The 19059-nt window shown below is 39.6% G+C and overlaps 1 protein-coding gene across 3 annotated transcripts in view; it reads left to right on the top strand.

Moving 5' to 3' along the window:
- Positions 1–19059, top strand: part of LOC141460566 (uncharacterized) — a 519534-nt gene that overhangs the window by 153584 nt on the left and 346891 nt on the right. The window lies entirely within an intron of this gene.

Here is a 19059-nt window from a genome sequence, read left to right as displayed (position 1 = left end):
TTAGCAAAGAAAAAAAAGGTGTGGATACGGGGAAAAAAAAAGTGTTTAAAAAACATGGAATAATAACATAACAAAACGTACCTGCAGAGGTAGTTGCTGTGTGCAGCTACTTGGGTTTAGCGAACCCACAGGTAAACTCGAGCTCCCCACCACACACACTCATTTACACCTTAACATTCACACTATACAGACGACTACACACACTGCACGAACAAGGACACGCACTCGTCGAGAGTCAGAGTATAAATATCTCTCCCTCGCGGGCCGTGGCGAGGCTTTGGGGCTAGGGTGGAAAAGAGGATCCTGGGCATTGAGGGAGACGTTGACCTGCGGGCAGCTTATCCCAACACATGTCTTTGGCCTCGGCTTCACCCGAGAGCTCCACCTGGAGGATACCCCTACTTCAGGAAATCGGCTAGGGAACACTGCCTCAGACAGGTTCCTAGGGGTAGGAAGGGGGTCGCGGGGGCACGGGTCGGTACCTGGTACCGGAACGTTGTCTTCCGCGGCACCGGTCTATATCGAAGTGCGATGGTCTACCCGGATAGTAACCGGGTCCACTTGAGCGTCCGAGGAGGCGGGACCACGTACTTCGATGAATTAAATGTGTCTATCATGGATATACATATTAATTCTACCGGGCCTAGCCCACCATTTATCCCTACCTTAAATCCTAATCCTACACCAAATTACCCTATCCCTCACCCAAACTCCAATTCAAACCCACCTACCAATCCCCCATCCCATATCAACCCAATTGGCTTTTCAGGTAATCGACACGGCATGGACCAGGACAATTCAATGGACATTTCAACGACGGGGATGCAGGTTACTTTGCAACCCTTTTGCCCTTCTTCCCCGCCAAGGAAGAAAGCCAAGGGCGGCAACCAGAGAGGTAATGATATTTTTAAATTTGTTGATTTTGATTCAGATAATTGGGGAAGATTTTTTATACTTAGGAAAAAAGAAGGTTCATTCTCCAACGAATGTTCCTTCAAAATACACAAGTTTTTGAAAAGTACACTGGGCAAAACCAAAAGTATAAGAAAGCTGGGCGATGGCTCAATTTGTGTTGAAGCGGATAACCGCTCCCAAATAAGGGCCATTTTGAATTTGCAAAAATATATGGATGCTGAATTAGAAGCGGGCCCACACAAGCGCCTAAACACTTCTCAGGGAGTGATCACTTGTCGGGATTTATTAAACAGCGAGCTAGAAGACATAAAAGAGGGTCTGGCCGATCAGGGCGTAATAGAGGTGAGGAGGATCAAGCGGAGGCAGGATGGTTCCTTAGTGGATACCGCCTCCCTTGTCCTCACATTCGACCGCCCGAGACCGCCACAAATGGTAGAAGCTGCTTTCTATAAGTTGAAAGTACGCCCTTATGTTCCATCTCCTATGAGATGTTTTCAATGCCAAAGGTTTGGACATACATCAATGAAATGCAAGGCTACCGAAGCGGTATGCGTGTGTGGAAAGCCGAAACATGAGGGCGAATGCACTCCACCAATAAAATGTGTAAACTGTGGCGGAGATCATAATGCCAGATCCTCGGGGTGTCCAATTTTAATAAAAGAGAAAGAAATTCAAAAAGTGAAAACAATACAGCAATTGCCCTATCATGAGGCAAGAGCTATTGTTGAAAGCAGATCATATGTTTCAAAAGAAGTTTCATATGCAGATAAAATGAGGACACCCCTGACAGTGGCACACATCCTTTCAACCCCTGCGAACCAACAGGGGCATTTAAAAAGTGGCCCCTCTCCGGCCTCAAGGGGAACTATTACTAGCTTGGGAGAAATCCCACCGTCTACCTCCTCCCCTACTTTAAAGGGGACCATTATAAAGGTGGGAGAAATCCCACCACCAAAACAAACTGCCCCTCTTGGGGCACCGGTAGCCGAAAGGCTACCAACGATCACTCCCACTACTAGTGGAAGTGATTCAAAGGTGGTATTGCAACCACCTAAAACCAAGCCTTCCTCCGAAGGTGGGTGGAAGGTGGTAAGTCCACCTAAACGTTCCACCAGGAGGAAGCGGTTAAGCTTGAAGATGCCACCCCCTTATCCAGTAGGTATAAGGGGGAAGAGCATTAAACCTAATAAAGAGCAGATGTCTTCCGACCAAATAGCTCATTCCCCCAAGCAGCAATGGCAGCTAATGGGGACGGATATTGAGGCCTCTGAATCGGAGGGTGGTAACATTTCCGACCACCCCCCAAGAAGAAGAAAAAAGGGCTGGCCTAAAGGCAAGCCTCGAGACAAGTGTGCCACTGATTGACAAGTGATCATGATTCTCTCTTCAGCATCCATATATCTTAATACTCAAAACTTAGTAAACACAACAAATTCATTTAGAATGTTCCTGCCACGTGTGGTCACATCGAAATATCAAAATGTGTGAGTCCATCATACAATGGAATATGCGGGGCTATATGAGTAATGTGGAAGGGTTACGCCGAATGGTGGCGGAACACCGACCATTTGGGTTGTGCCTCCAGGAAACTAAGATTAGACCGGGGCAATTCATTCGAATCCCTGGATACAAAGTATTCAGCAAAGAGGTGCAACCTGCCCCAGGTGGGAGGGCGCGCGGCGGAGTAGCCGTCTGTATACGGGACAATATACCCAGCCAGCGGCTACCCCTCCAAACTAATTTGCAAGCTGTTGCCGTGCGCCTGTCTACACCACTGCAGATCACATTAGCCAGTATTTACTTGCCGGATATATTCTGGCGAAGAAGTGATCTGGAGAATCTACTCTCGCAGCTACCTGCCCCAGTGTTGCTGATGGGAGACTTTAACTCTCACAACACATTATGGGGTTCAGCTAGAACTGATGCACGAGGTAGAGCTCTTGAGGAGATTATAGACAACTCTAATCTGATGCTCCTCAACAGTGGTGAAGCTACACATTTTAACGCACACTCGGGAGGCTTTAGCGCAATTGACCTGAGTGTTGCTACTCCCACCATTGCAGTTCGCTTGAGATGGACTACACTAGATGAACTATATCACAGTGACCACTTCCCAATCTTACTATCAAGCTCCATCTCCAGGGCGCCCTTTGAGATACCCTGGAGACACGACATCAAAAATGCAAATTGGCCTGCTTATGCACAAAATGTGGTGACTCTACCCCTTACAGGGGATGCCACCCTTGATGCAAAAAGGTTTACAAATTCGTTGGTGCAAGCAGCCGAAGGTACCATTCCTAGGATTGGCGGGAAAGTCGCAAGACTTCCCGTTCCCTGGTGGACCCCGGAATGTAAGACTGCCAACATAGCAAAAAAGCAGGCCTTTAACAGATTTAAAAGGTATCCGACGGAAGAAAATTTAATTAGCTTTAAAAGATTAAGAGCCAGGGAGAGGCGTTTAATAAGACATCTAAAAAAGGAAACTCTCGCCTCATACGTGTCGACGATTTCTACATCGTCGACCCTTAAGGAGGTGTGGAGTAAGATAAGAGCCCTCTCTGGTGGTTGCAAATATCCGACGATACCAGTTTTAAAAAGAAATGATGTCGTCGTCACCGAGCCAAAAGAAGTAGCAGAAGTATTGGCTGGGCACTTTGCACAAGTGTCCAGCTCACAAAATTACACTGCAGAATTTCTAAGGCGGAAAGGTGACGTGGAGCAGCAGCCACTAGACTTTGAAATCGCCATTGATGAATCCTACAACGCGCCGCTGACCATGCAAGAACTAGAAAACGCTTTAAAGAAATGCAAAAATACAACTCCAGGAGTGGATGGAATCCCATATGCTATGTTAAAAAACTTGAACATAACCGGGAAAGTGAACCTGCTAAAATTATATAACAGCATATGGGAGACCGGACAATACCCTGATGGTTGGCGGGAAGCAATAATTATACCGATCCCTAAAGAAGGAAAAGACCCTAGCGACCCCTCTAGTTATAGGCCCATATCATTGACCACCTGCTTGAGTAAGGTCCTCGAATCTATGGTCAACTATAGATTAGTATATATGTTAGAAACGAGAGGACTTTACAGCCAGCATCAAGCGGGATTTCGCAGGTATCGTTCCACGTTGGATCAGATGAGCCACCTTGAGGTCTACGTACAAAACGCATTTGTGCATAGGGAGCACGTTCTGGCCGTGTTCTTCGACCTCGAGAAGGCTTATGATACCACGTGGAGACATGCGATCCTGCGGAAGTGTCACGATTGGGGTTTGAGAGGGAACATGCCGAGATTCCTTCGTGGCTTTTTAGAGCCGCGAAGGTTCCGAGTACGCCTGGGGTCGGTCTTTTCGGACCCACACGTCCTAGAAAATGGAATACCTCAGGGATCGGTATTAAGTGTTACATTGTTTACAATGGCGATAAATAGTCTAGCCGATGTTGTAGCAGATCCGCTTCAAATTTCTTTATATGTTGATGATTTGGCAATTTATTTATCAGGAAGGGATCTTTGCGAAGTTGGAGAATCGCTACAACAGGCAGTTGACAGAGTGGCTGCAGAGGCTTCCAGGAACGGATTTAAATTTTCAAAACCTAAAACGGTGTGCCTACATTTTTGCCGCTTGAGGCATGATCATGCCCCTCCAACACTGTTCTTGGATGGCACACCACTTCATTATAAAGATAGCGTTCGTTTCCTGGGTCTCATTTTTGATAGTAAGCTATCCTGGCAGGAACATATCGAATACATTTCTACAAAAGCAAGGAGAACCCTCGACATCTTGAAATTCCTTGGAAGCTACAAATGGGGGACCGAGCGGGAGATCTTGAAACGTATCTTCATTTGTCTTACCCGCTCCAAACTTGAATATGGAGCCCCTGTTTTCAGTTCCGCGCGAAAGTCACGCCTGGCGTTATTAGACAGAGTGTATAATGAAGGTGTTAGATTATTTACAGGCGCCTTCCGGACCAGTCCTCTACAGAGTCTTTATGTAGAGTCGGGGATGTTACCTCCTCAGTTAAGAAGAGAGCAGATTACCCTGACCTACACCGCCGGAATATGGGGGAAGCGGTTTCTTACCTTATTCCCTACCATATTCGAGAGCCTACATGATGAAGAGTTTCGTTACCAACGAACGCGGACGCGACCCCTTGGTATCAGAGCTAAGGAAATCTTAGCTGCAGAGGGTATAGAATTAGGAGAAGTTATGGGTTGGGGCTTTGCACCCCACCCTCCATGGTTACTGCCCTCTGCGCGCGTCCGCATGGACCTGGCAATTTTCAAAAAAGATGATACACCGCCCGTTGTCTATAGACAAAGATTATTAGAATTAATGAGTGTTTATTATGATTCTAGACCTGTCTTTACGGACGGGTCCAAAACAGACAACGGTGTTGGTAGCGCTGTGTACACCGAGGGAGTTACCCTTAGTTGGACACTCCCTTATTACGCGTCGGTGTACACGGCAGAGACGTATGCTCTTTGCCAGGCCCTAAAGCTTATAAAAGATAATAATTATAACAAATCGTTGGTATTGACAGATTCGTTAAGTGCGATCATGGCTCTCCGGGATCAATTCTCGACGGACCCAATGGTCATCAATATTTTTAATCTACTTTTTGAACTTCATGCACGTGGCCAAGGGGTGACATTCGTCTGGGTGCCAGGGCACATAGGTGTGTCCGGCAATGAAAGAGCAGACCAGGCTGCTAAACAAGCTGCCTCTACTACTTCTGAAGATGTCACCCCTGTACGTCCTACTGATTTACAAGCCTATATGAAACTTATTATAAATAGAAAGTGGCAAGTTCAGTGGGACAACACTAATGAAAAACTAAAAGATATAAGGCCACGTGTGCTAAATGCTAGAGTCGAGAATTACCCGCGGCATGAATCAGTGATTCTAACAAGGCTAAGGATTGGTCATACACGTATGACACATGGGTACCTCCTTATTGCCGAAAGAAGGCCGAGGTGCCCGCGATGCCGAGAAAGGCTGACAGTGTCGCACGTGTTGGAAGGGTGTCAGGCACTGCGAACACATAGAGAAACAGCAGGCCTGCCACATGACAAGCGCGTTATCCTTCAAGAGGGTTCTCCTTATATCAGGAGGCTATTTACGTATCTAAAACAAATCAATTTATATTTTAAAATTTAGGTTATTAATTAGGTTAATTTATAGGTTAGTCCTTTTAAAGGGGAAAGGAATATCGAGTACTTTCCCCTAGTGTGAATGCTTAGGATGAGTGTATTATATATAGGTGAGAATGTATTTATTAGTATGAATGTATTTATTGGTACGAATGTATTTATTGGCGTGAATGTATTTTTTTTTATTGGCGTGAATGTATTTATTGGCATGAACGTATTTATTAGCGAGAAAGTCGTATGTATGTTTAGGTTAGGTTTTTTATCCCGGGGTTGAAAGAAATTTTATACGAGTATTTCAACCCCATTAGGTTAATTATATTTAGTTTTAGTTTATTTTGGGATGTGCAGGAATATTAGTTCAAAGTACTGCACATCCAAATACTAGGTAGAGTAAATAGCCTCCTCGGATTTAGTATTCAGTAAAGCCCAAGCAAATAGTAAACGTAGAAAATATAATACTTTTGGTTTTGCCTACAATAAATATAATAGAAAACATTCAAAATTATTAATTCAGATTTAGGTATATATAATATAAAGTTAGTTGATTTAAGGGATGACACAATCATATTCCACACTCCCCCTCGTCGACAAGGTCGATGAAATAAGAGGGGATGTGTGGAGACAATCTTGCAGACCCAGGCTCCACCCTACCTTGCTAAGCAAGGTGTAGTGTTTGGAAGCTATGGGTCTGCACACGTGTCATCCCAGCTCGAGTAGCATTTGGTAAGTGAAAAGAACTTTATTAGTGGGCGCTAATGGCCAAGGCAGTCGATGCGCCAAAAAAAAAAAAAAAAAAAAAAAAAAAAAAAAAAAAAAAAAAATAACAAAACGTGGTATCAGCGTAGTTTCCCATTTTGTTCGACAGATGAATCCTGTGAAATTAATTTACATTTGATTGGAAACTCTATTTCTGGTCACTTGTTTTTTGCCGCCAGTTGGAAAAGTCACTCAATAATAATTGAGCAAGTTATTTTTCTCTGTCTCCCTCGCTGCATGTTTTTTTTTTTTTTTATTCATTTACGGTATTAATCCTTAGGGTATTTAAAAAAAAATTGAGGAATTGTATAACTATTTTTATATTATCCCTTTAATCCAACTAATTTTCAGATATTTTAACATTTTCTTTGATGAAAATTCAAACAAATGTAACAATCAGTCTTGAAGTTCAACAGTTAAACAACAAAATTAGCCCTATGTTATATGGTTACCTGATTTTTTACCTGAAATCCGAGGACACCTAGCAGCTCCATGTATACAGATGATCGTATCGTTACTGTTGTCGTCCACCGATAAGAGTTAAGTTTCTCAAAATAAATTCAATGCTACTATTATTATACACTACAATTATAATTATTAATACTTTGATAAAACATAATATTCTTGTTCTGACACAATTAAAGTCACAAGTATTTTTGTGATGAATGCATTTTTTGTAATATGTCATCTCTTGAACTAAGTTTTGTAGCGAATTCTAGACAAGTCACAGGAAAGCTAGTGATGATAGTTAACTCAGAACGCACTCTTTTAACACTCATTATTGATCGAAGACCACATCATGTTCATTGCTGAGAAAACTGTTTCGACAGGTGCATTACTCCCAAGCAAAGAGAGAGATATTTCAACTAGCTTTTGCAGATTATTAAATGATACCATTCTGCTAGTGAAATGTGAAACCACATCACACCACCTTTCACATGCGCTGAGGTTCATAGTGTTCCATTCTCTCACTCACTCTTGATGAACATACATTCCTTCAACGATGATATCTCATCAAACATGACAAATTCATCCAAACAATTAAAGTAGATGTTTTTAGCTTTGTAGAAATGGACTGCATCCTCAAACTTATCTCTCACTGGAATGCTTCTTAAGAGAATGCATTCAGAATTATGAATGTTGTCAAAATGTACATCCCACTAGGTGGTGACGATTTACAAACTACTAACCTGCTACTTAATGATTTTAGGACTCAGAACATTGATATCGAAAACGGGTACAGTCAGGGAGAAATGTAAAAATTCGGGGGACTGTCTCCATGAAACGGGGACGTCTGGTAACCTTACCCTACGTGGTAATTTGATTTGGTAGATCTAGTTTAAGCTCTAGCATCATCAAACGTGACGACTGCGCGCCTGAAAGAAAGGCTATTCCAGTTATGATTGCTTATCTTGCAGGTCAAAAAACAATCAAACGTAGATTTTCTTACTGCTTACTTACCTTGCTGTACATGATTGAGTTCAAAAGTTTCAAGTTCAAGTTTCCATCGACTTCAAACCGGGTTTTCCGCCCACGAGATTACAGAGAAAATGTACCGATATTACAGTAAAGATCTGTATCGATCGTATTCGGATTGCCTGACCTCTTTAGCACAAACAATTTGAATTGATGCGAAAGACATTCCTGTCGGTTCCTTTAATTAATGTTACTCTATTCATTCAACCTCTTCTTTTTCCGCAAAGGATTTCATTTTCTTCTGGATTTACTTCATTCCAGATTAGATTAGATTAGATGGTAGATGGGACGGGACCTATACCCCAAGGCACCGCAGCCACAGAAGACTTATTGTGCCAGTCCCTTCTTAGTTCTAGTAGGCGAACCCTCCCCTCCTAAAGAGGTCAAGGACTTTCCCTACTAGTTGTTTTTGCGCTACTATCTCCTTCGGCCTCAACGTTCCAAAGGTTTCATAGCGCAAACTTTCGATTGCAACGCAATCGAACAACAGGTGAGAGGCCGTTTCCTCCTCTTCCTGACATAATCTGCACAACGGCTCCGAGCTGATAAGCCCCACCTTGCGCAGATGCTTCTTGAACCTACCGTGCCCCGTGAATAGGCCTGTAATCAGAGTAATCTGATTTCTGCCCAAACACAGGGTCTCTTTGGATCTTTGCTTACACAGCCAAGGCATCAAAGTCTTGCTGTGTTTAACCCCAGGACACATCACCCAGTTCTTTTCGTGCTCCCTCCAGATCCAATCTCTGAGAGCCGCGCGAACCGAACCCCTGGTGATCCCCAGGACAGGCTCTGGACCGATGAAAGGAGTGTTAGCCCCATTCCTGGCCAGATAATCAGCTTTTTCATTCCCTTCAATACCCACATGACCCGGCACCCATTCCAACCGAACTTTGTTGTGCCGCGCCAGTAGTTCTAGGGCCTTCCTGCATTCCCAGACCAGGGAAGAGGTGATTCTGAAGGATACGAGAGCCTTCAGTGCAGCCTGGCTGTCCGAAAAGATGCGAATCTCCCTATTTCTAGGTTCCATCCGCAGGTTTTCCTCAGCACATATTTTAATAGCAAAAACCTCGGCCTGGAAGACTGTGGCGTATCTCCCAAGAGATCTCTCAATGAGTACCTCGGGTTTAACCCCATACACTCCAGACCCAGTCCCACAGTCCATCTTGGAGCCATCGGTAAACCAAATGCCTCCCTTCCGGTACTGATCCGTCCAGTTTACCCTCCATTCAGTCCTCGGTTTAATACACACCTGAAAAGGAGTCTCGAAACTGTATTTAGGACAGATACTGTCCCCTGCCATGTCAATAACCGGCCCAGGGTCGACCTTATCTGAAATAATCATATGGCCAATGCAGGAACTTATACGCCTCCATTGCCCATTGCTCGCCATTCTGTACGCACTGGCCCTTGCCTCCGCCTGAATAACATATTGAAGCGGAGCCAACCCCAGAAGTACCTCCAGCGCCGCAGTAGGGGTGCTACTAAAGGCCCCCGTGATCATCAGACAGGCCAGTCTCTGCACCCTTGCTAGAGCCTTAATTGCCGTCTGTTGTTCAGTCTTCCTCCACCACACCACTGAACCGTAGGTGATGATAGGTATGACTGTACGTGTATAGAGCCAGTGGGTCATCTTTGGGCTAAGACCCCATGTCTTCCCACAGGTTCTAGTTATTCCACAAAGGGCCTGTTTAGCCCTTAATGTAACTCTCTCAATCTGCGCCTTCCAAGTGAGTCTGGTATCCAGGACAATGCCCAAATACTTGACCTCACCCGACACATCCAGAGTTTTACCAAAAAATCGAAGGTTTTTGTAGCTCTCCTTATCCCTTCTCCTTGTAAAGGGGACCAGAGTAGTTTTAGAAGGGTTCACTGAAAGCTCTACCCTTCTACACCAATTTTCTATAACCTTGAGAGCTTCCTGCATGAGTTCAGCCACGATTGTCTCATGTCTACCCCTGACCACTACAGAAATATCATCTGCATAGCCAAGGACCGAGAACCCACGAAGGTCTAGCACCTCAAGTAACTCATCTACGACCATACACCAAAGGAGCGGGGATAGAACCCCCCCCCCCCCTGAGGGCACCCCCTAACTGTCGTTAACTCCAGCGATTCCCCAAAAAGGGTCGCTGTGATTCTCCTTGACGATAGCATGTTACAGATCCATCTTGAAACAGTGGACTCTACGCCATGTCTATCCATCGCCAAGGCAATTGAACTGTAGGTAGTGTTACTGAAGGCACCCTCAATATCCAGAAACACGCCCACAGCTGTCTCCTTGCAAAATACCGAAGCCTCCAACTCCTTAACCAGACAATGGAGGGCTGTCTCGCAAGATTTGCCTGTTTGGTAGGCATGCTGATTGGCATGCAGAGGCCGTTGCTTTAAAGCCACCTCCTTAATATACATGTCAATCAGTTTTTCTAGCACCTTCAACATGAACGATGTTAGACTAATTGGTCTAAATTCCTTCGCCTGGGTATGAGTTCTCTTCCCAGGCTTTGGAATAAAGATAATTTTTACAGGCCTCCATGCCCTAGGGACATGGTTGAGTGCCAAGCATGCCCTCATTATCCTGCATAAAATAGGAGTAATTAAATCTTTCCCCTGCTGCAAAAGGGCAGGGAAAATGCCATCAGGACCCGGGGATTTATAGGGCTTAAAATAATTTACAGCCCAGGCCACTTGCAGATTAACATTCCAGATTAACACTTGCGGCTATTGCTATGTTCTGCTTTACAGTCGATCAGGCCCAGCATCTTCCGAATTGATGTTTCTACAAATGGGGACACCAGCCTTTCCTTTGTGAATTTTCCTTTTCTTTCCTTTCTTGTGGTCAAAATTTCTTCATGAGAAATTGTTAAATAGATAGGTAATTTTAGATGGAATTTTTAAAAGCAACTTACCGCTATCGCTTTAATCCAGAATTACTAAGGAACTTTGTATCATTTAAGTTATCCTTTGGGAGTTTGTTGAAGAACATAAACTTTGATGAGGCTAATTGTTGATAGCCAGTAGTACTCTTGTGTTATTCTAGTTTTTTTACTAAATATTAGAAAATTATAATTTTCCACCATTGTTTGATCGGTCTTTTTTACATTTTACGCTCTATTTTATTTTTATTTATTTATTTTTAATTAGAAGTTATTAAAAACTAATTAGATTTTTAAAATTCAATTCAAAAAGTTAATTTCGTACCGTGTGAAGCGAAAGGTCCTCTCTATACACCTCGTTTTACCTTAAGAACATATTAAAAAAATTATAATTAAAAAATAAAAAGTTACAAAAAAATATGGTTATACGAGGGTCGTTTGAAAAGTCCGTGCAAAGTCAGAGAGATACCACTACTGGCGCGTATCGAGGTTATGTTTAGTTAGTAGCATCTCTTGGAAGAACACACACCAAGTTTCAGCCAGATCGATCTATTTCTTTGTGTTTGGCATTCGTTTGAATCGAGGAAGTCGAGTAATTTTCAAAAAATGGACGAAAAAGAATTTCGTGTGTTGATTAAACACTACTTTATGAAAGGCAAAACGCCTCAGGAGACTAAAGAGAAGCTTGATAAACATTATGGTGACTCTGCACCTTCGATTAGAACAGTTCATAAGTGGTTTCAAAATTTTCGGAGTGGCCATATGGGCACAAGTGACGCTGAACGTTCTGGACGCCCTGTTGAGGTTACTACTGCAGAAATCATTGATAAAATCCATGATATGGTGATGGATGACAGAAGAGTGAAGGTGCGTGAGATTGCTAGTGCTGTGGGCATCTCGAATGAACGGGTACATAATATTTTGCATCAACATTTGGACATGACAAAGCTATCCGCAAGATGGGTGCCGCGATTGCTCACGCTGGACCAAAAACGAAATCGTGTGAAGTGTTGCAAGGACGGTTTGCAGCTGTTCCAGAAGAATCCGCAGGACTTTAAGCGTCGTTTCGTCTCTGTGGATGAAACATGGATACATCACTACACTCCTGAGACCAAAGAACAATCTAAAGAATGGTTTACCAAGGGGGAATCTGCGCCAAAAAAGGCGAAGACCGTTCCTTCGGCTGGAAAGATTATGGCGATTGTCTTTTGGGATTCGCCAGGAATAATCCTCATCGACTATCTGGAAAAGGGTAAAACTATTACAGGTGCATATTATTCATCGTTATTGGACCGTTTGAAAACCGAGCTGCAAGAAAAACGCCCACGATTGGCCCACAAAAAAGTCCTTTTCCATCACGACAACGCACCAGCTCACACCTCAGCAGTTGTGGTCGCAAAATTAATGGAAATAGGGTTCCAACTGGTTTCACATCCCCCCTATTCTCCAGACTTGGCTCCCTCGGACTACTATTTGTTCCCCAATATGAAGAAATGGCTGGCGTGAAAAAGATTTTATTCAAACGAGGAGGTGATTGCAGAAACGAATGGCTATTTTTCAGACTTGGACAAATCCTATTATTCGGAAGGGATCAACAAACTAGAGCAGCGTTGGACGAAGTGTATAAGCCTAAAAGGAGACTATGTTGAAAAATAAAAAAGGTTTACCCTAAAAAATTAAGTAGTTTTTATTTTTGCACGGACTTTTCAAACGACCCTCTAGACTGGAATTTAAATTTTATGCCAATAACTAATAACTGATTAGCATTACCTCCACTTGCATTACACACGACTATTAATCAAATTTCTTTAGGGTGGAGTCCCCTCGATTGACGGGTAGAGTGAAGCAATTTCTTTTTTTCTAATCCTAGACGAAGTTATGCTGGCATAAAAGAATAAAATCCAATATCTCTTGGCCAAAAGAAAACTTTCCCAATGGAAATAATCCATCCAATCTATGAAGAACATAATTGAGCGAAAAAGGATTTAACTTGACAGTTGGAACTTTTAATTTGATGGATAAATTAATTATGGGCTAAGAGATGAATTAAAAAAAATAAAATTTAATTTTGTTTTACTCTTTTATGGTAAAAGCTAATGGAATTACGATTCGTATTCCTCATTTGTTAAAGAGAAACCTGACTCTAGAAAGCAACAGATTCGTATGAAGTTCTGAAAACTGGTTTTCTTTCTACATCTTTTATCTGAATAGAATGAGCTTCAATCATTGATCACATTTAATGCTACTAAATCTCTCTAAGAAGAGCAAAAGCAGGATAAGCTGAGATGTATTGTTGGCACTGTGTTCTAATCCAGGTATTTGCCTTGGATTTTATTGATTGATTCATACCAAAAGTGTGCTTTTACAAACTTTTACCTTCGTACATGAAGTTTACAGTTTTACAAAAAAAAGGCTCCTGTATTGACTAACATCATTCACCTAATTTATTCAAAAAAGATGAAATTAAGGAGCAATAGAATGAATAGGCATTGCTTAATCAGATTCTTCGGTCTTCAGGGGAATTGTTTAGCGTAACTTTTCTGGGGTTTTCCACGACGGACTTTTTGATCAGCTTTCTCTTTAAACATCTGAATCTTGCATGAAAATTACTCGAGAAAGATAAGCAGTAAAAGTGGCATGAAATTGTCAGTAAAAGAAGCAGAAATTGGTGTTATACCATTCCTTTCAGGCCGGTAACTCTGGGTCTTAAGATTACGTATTCTACCCAGAGCTATTTAATTTGCATAGACTTTTTTTTTTTTTTTTTGTAGATTACTTTATTATATTTTAAATGCGAGTATTTTTATTACACTGTTATAGTTGGGAGAGTTTTTCAAGTAATAGTTAATATAAATTTATACGTTCATACATTTGCTTAGCCCCAATATTGAATTAGGTTATAAACTTTTTGGTATCAGTTATTGGACATGGTAATCACCTTTCCACAGGTACCCCTATCTCACCATCAGCTGTTTGCTATTTTAGTGGCACGAATAGTTCGCCCACAATCGATCAATAACTAGTTTTCCTTTTTATTCACTTATTTCTGTATTTTGCTTCATTTAAGTTCTATTATCATAGATACTGCTCGTTATGAAATCTATTTTTATTTCTTTTTTATTAAAAATAACCTTTATCAAGATAACCCTACATGTTTTCATGTAGAGGTGGAGGTTCTTAAAAGAATTATTAGCTGGTGGGCGAAGATTAGGAATCTGATAAATGAGCGACTCCCTAGAATATGTTTGGAAATGTTAAAGTACTTGGATAATCTCTGTAACAATGATATAAGATTCAACTGGTTTTCGCAATTAAAAAATAAACTATTTACAATTGGTGCTAGCTATGCTCTTAATATTTCAGACCCTAATTTAGTCCATCGCGAAATTTCAAACATAGTTGAAAAAATTAGAAACCACAAGCTATCCATAGTTATAAATTCTGTTATGAATTCAAATTACAGTCCTTCCTACAGAAAAATAAGCAATTTAGGATTTGGAGAGCCTTATCTAAAATTTAGAGCTAATATTTCAAAACAAAAAGTTATTAACCAGATAAGAGTCGCCAAATTTAATTTCTGCAAACTGTTCTGTAAAGGAAAGCTCTATATATTTGATGGTGAACAACGGTTGCAATCTTTGTGACGAACGTTCGCCGGATGATATTCGCCATTTCTTGCTCTCTTGTGCCTCTCTCGCAGATATCAGAAATAGATTTCTTACTAACTACATAGATAGTAATGTAAGTTTGGATGAAAATTTTTCTAATTTACTGATTATTGATAATGCGGACAAAATGGATAATGTTTATTTTTTTGTAATGTCAGGCCTATCTATTAAATTCTAAATTTTTTAATCCAAAAATTATTTGTATTATCTTTTTTTTTTTTTACATAATCAGCATGTCAATTGAATTTTATTGTTTTATTTGAAATTTGAAAAAGATAAATTTATTATTATTGTATTTTATTTTATTTTTTTTAAAGAGCGTATATAAATTTATATATTATATATTTTTTATCTCTATTTTGTGTTTATATTTCAAGAAATGTGTTCTGTTTTGTCACTCAACTCCATTTGTATGAGGAATTCCTCAAAAAAAATAAATAAATTATAATCCCTAGGTGAAGATACTTAGACCTGGTTTCAAGAAACTAGATAGGCATTAGCTCAGGGCTTTGTGAGTACACTACCTTCTGGAGTTGCGATTTAGAGAGTCCAGCTGCCTGTCCTTAGGTTTCCTTTCCATACAGCTCTTTGTCTGAAGATGTAATGTCTGTATGTATGGACAGAACACTATCGTGTCCGCCAGTGCGCTGAAATGGCTAATGAATTCAGATAGAAACAGTAATTAAAAAAAAAAACACCAGGTGCAAATCTCGTTCTAATGCATTTGTCACTTAAAGAACAGCTACTGATTGTACTAATCCGGGTGAATATAATAAGCATTCATGCTGCAATGCTGTGGAGAACTAAGATCCATTTTGTGAGTCAATACACAAAGCTACTCAAATAGTACCAATTGTTCTTATTTTTGTTGTAACAAGTAGCCACGTTCTCGGAGTTTTAATTACAATATCAGACATTACTATGATCAACTTATTGTTCACAATTAATGAATAGAAGTTATTCTGGCTTAATGTTATGTGCGGCGTTCATAAAATGTACACAATCTAAGAAATGCAAACCTCCATGGAATGTAAAGAACGTTGAAAACTTGAAAACTCAATATCGTATTAGTCGTTAGAATTTATCGATGAATAGAAATAACAGTAATATTAAGCAACTACCATTTTAAGTACTTTTAACTCTCTATCAGCTTGTGGATGTTTAAATTAACATCTTATGATTGTTTCATTTGTTTTATTTAAACCGTGAAACTGTTTCTCGCAACTTAATTGAGGAATCAGAAAGAAGTGGATTTTAAGCAGCATTACGAGCCATGCGAATTATATTTAGATGATCCAACAATGACAGTCGTATACAGCAAGGGTCGGCAACCTATATTAAGTAGAGAGCCATTTCTCCTTAAATAATTTTAATAAATCTTACCAAGAGCCGCAAGGATGATAGTGTAAAAAACTCTGTTCTTCACAAATTATTATTTTATGATATTCAATAACATTTAAATGTTTTAAATATTTAGTTTTACATATTGCAAAATAAATAAACAAATAAATAATAACTAAACCTGAGTTTGATGAAAATGGCGGCAGTCTTATATAATTACGTACTTTATTTTAATATAATTCTATTCAATTTCTAACTAATATTATTTCAAATTCTTTTTGACAAAGTATCTTTAATAAAAGAAATTTTCATTGGTTTCAATAAAATTAAAATATACAATCTATTTTGGACAGGCTTAAGAGCCACACATTTTGGATAAAAGAGCCACATGCGGCTCGAGAGCCGCGGTTGCCGACCCCTGGTATATACCATTGAGGCTTTATGAAATGTACTGCCTCTCTGGGTAGCAGTCGTCGTCAGGCTTCCAGAGAGACGCACGGCCAAAGATGCCTCAGACTTTTGGGTATATAGTGGGAGTTAAGAGGGTTTGGATGAGCGGATTAAAATGAGGAACTAGTTTGGCATGGAGTTTCAGATATTTGGCAAAGTGTGGGATACGAAGGGAATTTTCTGGTCGAATGGTGAATGCTGAGGATCTTCGAATCCACTCCTTCAACTAGATTTATATAAAGCAAATGGAATACTTGAAGTGGTTTTGTCAGTTATTAGTAAACCCAGTAATAGACCAAGTATTAAGATGTTTCAAATCAGGTTTTATATTTTACCAAGAGAACAAAACGACTGATTATACCATTTTTTTTGCATCAATCTTTCTGTAAATATGTATTTAAATACCATCGTCAGACTTAGATATCTCACCATAGAACCAAACATCAAATTATCTATGAGAAACTTTTCCGAGAATATTTTAGCAGCTTTCAATTTATTCATTACCATGAAATGGCCCACTCAATTACTCGCATACATGATTTAGTAGAAAATGTTGTGCACCACCTGCTGCATAGATCTATTTCTCTATTTCAATTAGTCGCCATTCCAGCTAATCTATTGTATTCATCCGCTATTTTATGTGAAATAAAACACGTTTACTACTGCATTTGCATGTAATTACATTCCATATGATTAATTACTAACTGGAAAATTGTTTGTAAAATTATTGAGGGTTGACAATTGAAAATATTTCTAGGAAATACCATGAAAATTCTCGCTTTCCTCTTCATGAACGTTTTTAATAAAATTTATTTTTAAACAAGATTGGTTTTTACCCTTGTTTTGCGATTATATTTGTACTTAGCAAATTATGGATTTTTTAAAAATCGTTCTTTAATTTTTACAACTCAACAATCCCGTAATAATTATGGCAATTCTAATATTTTGAATATAACATAGGGTAAAATTACCCTGTATTTTATTTCATAAAATTGAGTGATATAATTTTTTAATTGCGTCGCAATTCATTATTAATTTAGTGTACAATTTAAATAAATATATGATAAAACAATTTATCCAAATTGTAATCTTGATCCTAGTACATATTACAAGAACTTTTAAATTGATAAATTGTTAGACTTTTCTTTATCTTTGTTGGAGAAGATATTAATGTAAAAAGGTCAAATTATGCGATATTAAGAAGTGACAGTAAGTAAACATTTCAAAGTTTTAATTCAGTTAGTGACTTCGTAAGTGATATGAATTGTGTTTTAACATTCTTGAATGTTCACAAAGTTCAGAGTTGCTCTTGTTCTTTTTCCATAAAACTTGTTCCTCTTTTTTTTTACCGAATGTTAATATTATTTCTATATTTTTACTGCTTGGGAATCCTTTAAAAAAATCAATTTGCCTGGGAATGTCTTTTTGAAGAAAATCAGAAATTGATGGATGCGTTTGTTGAAAAGTTACTTTCTAAGTCTTTTGAAAATCTTTTATGATAGGTTTCAGCAATCATCTGTAAACTAGGACTGCCAAAACATACAATATCAGTTCATTTTACCAGCCTGATTCAGTTACAAGAATCGTTTTAAAAGTTAGTGAGCAGCAGAGCTGGGACCCTTTATGTGTAACCATTAAGATTCATAGCTAGTACATAAATAGTTGATTAGATTAATAATTGCGTTCACAGAGAGACGTGAGATTGTTTATATCAGATAAAATACAGGAGCCTGTCGATAAAGCACCTAACAGATGTGTAATTGAGGAACGATCCATAAGTGAGAAATATAGAAACAAATTATACATTCTCATCCATTCCAGGGAAGCCTTTTGGTTACCCTTTAATTCTCCTTTAACTTGCCTGGATCTCATCGTAATCAGAATACAATAACGAAGCCTTCCTCCTGGTAATACCACCATTAAATCTTCCTAAAGGGAAGATGTCAAATTAATGAGGAAAGTACCACAAGCACAATCTTAAATCATAACCTGAAGAAGTTACTTACAGCAGTTTTTAACTCCAATTCGTTGATATTTTTTTTTAATTGTGAACTCGGTAATAATTATTCTTACCACTCACCTTGCGTGTTGACAACTTCAAAATATTATTTTTTAGTTTAAAAGAACTCTACTTAGTCCAAACTCACTTAAAATGTTTACACACTGTTTTATTAACGTTATAGAAGAGGACAGTATCAAAACTTTCAATTCTGCCGACAGAAAAACCTAAATAAAGCTATGATCCTCAAATGGGGCCTATGGCTGGTAATGGGTTAATTCATAATCTGACGAAGTTACCTACAGCAGTCAAGGTTTGCTTTAGCGCAGTCTTTGATTATCTAGAAAAGACACCTGTTCCATTACATTTCATCAGCTTATTCTAAAAAAACATTAGAATTTACATTTTTTAAAGGTGCAAAAAC

Source organism: Rhodnius prolixus, unplaced genomic scaffold, assembly GCF_049639745.1.
Source record: "Rhodnius prolixus isolate KJV_2025 unplaced genomic scaffold, Rpr scaffold_1, whole genome shotgun sequence".
In the NCBI taxonomy this organism is placed as follows: Eukaryota; Metazoa; Arthropoda; class Insecta; order Hemiptera; family Reduviidae; genus Rhodnius; species Rhodnius prolixus.
Note: the sequence above shows the minus strand (reverse complement) of the source record. Positions and strands in the feature narration are given on the sequence as shown.